The following is a 1,530-nucleotide window of genomic DNA, read 5'->3' as shown; positions in this document are numbered from 1 at the left end:
TCCTTTCTTAAATGAAACTAGTTTATTCTTTCTCAATGCAACTTTGCAATACACTTAATTTCCACAGTCATATTAATTTAAACACACGCTAGAATTCACAACGATTCACGCACTTTCCTTACGGCTTGACTCGATTATCTGTCTGCAAATATCTCTGCCCTCACTTTATTTGCCGGCTTATATACTAAAATAGAGGACGCGTAGAAAAGACTAGAGCTGTTGGGAACAGTCATGATCCTTCTAGAACCCCATGACGTGTTACCAGCGTCACGTGGCTACGGCTGTCGTAACAGTAGGTTTCAAAAACTGACTGAATATCTTAAAAACCAACATTGACTTCAATGTTCAGTTAGTTTATAATATTTGATTTTATTTATGTAGTTTCTACTGTATCTATGAGTTGTTCCCTTTTTACTTGTAAGGTTGTCAGCATTTGGCCATTTCATAACAAGTTTTTTAAACAATCACTCCATCTTATTCAGATTGTTAGTTTAATTAGTTTCCCATTGCTACTGTTTTTTGAACTTTATCAACTAAAATTACCCTAAAACTTTAATTTTGTTTTGGTCATTTACAATACTTGCTTGCATGTTCCTTACGTAATGTGAATATTTTAACATGTTCGGAGCTTAAATAACTTTTTTTTAAGATTTGCAAAGATTTATATCAATCGCAGCTGTCAAAATTCACTTATTAATCGTCAGATTTAGTGTTAAAGTAAAACGGCTTACATGTGCTCAAGTTCCAATGTGATATTTCGATGACAATTCATTCCTTTGTAGCCCCAAGTTGTGATTTATTCTCCCATTTCACACGGGCCCGGCACGGCCAGGTGGTTGGAGCGCTCGACTCGCAATCTGAGGGTCGCGGGTTCGAATTCCCGTCCCACCAAACATGTTCGCCTTTTCAGCTGTGGGGACGTTATAAGGTGACGGTCAATCCCACTGTTCGTTGGTAAAAGAGTAGCCCAAGAGTTGGCGGTGGGTGGTGATGACTAGCTGCTTTCCCTTCAGTCTTGCACTGCTAAATTACGGACGGCTAGCGCAGATAGACCTCGTGTAGCTTTGCGTGATATTCAAAAACAACAAACATTTCACACGATTTATTAACTTATTTCGTTTGAAAACTAAGTTATTGGTTGGTAGTGTAAAAACTCAATCCCGTGTATATTACCTAAATGTACGTAAAATACAACCGCACTTTTGGAACAAAATATTATTCATTCCTACATTAAAATGTCAAAACTACTTTCATGACTGTACAATATTTTGTTCGAAAAATGTGATTTATTTTTTATGTTCGTTTGTTGTTTTGTTTTGAAGTAATGTTTTAGTAATAATAACTCATTCACTAGGAATTAGCACTTCAATAATATTGTTACGACAGCAGAAGTCACGTGACGCTGGTAACACGTGATGAGTTTCTAGAAGGAACATAAAGGCTCGAGTGTTTGCCAGACACCCTCTATTTTTGTATATATAAGCCCGGCAAATTAAGCGGAGAGGGGAGTGACGGCAGATTGAATAGCAG

Source organism: Limulus polyphemus, unplaced genomic scaffold (assembly GCF_000517525.1).
Source record: "Limulus polyphemus unplaced genomic scaffold, Limulus_polyphemus-2.1.2 Scaffold2194, whole genome shotgun sequence".
Taxonomy (NCBI): Eukaryota; Metazoa; Arthropoda; class Merostomata; order Xiphosura; family Limulidae; genus Limulus; species Limulus polyphemus.
The sequence above is the reverse complement of the archived record's forward strand: the minus strand, read 5'-3'. Positions refer to the sequence as shown.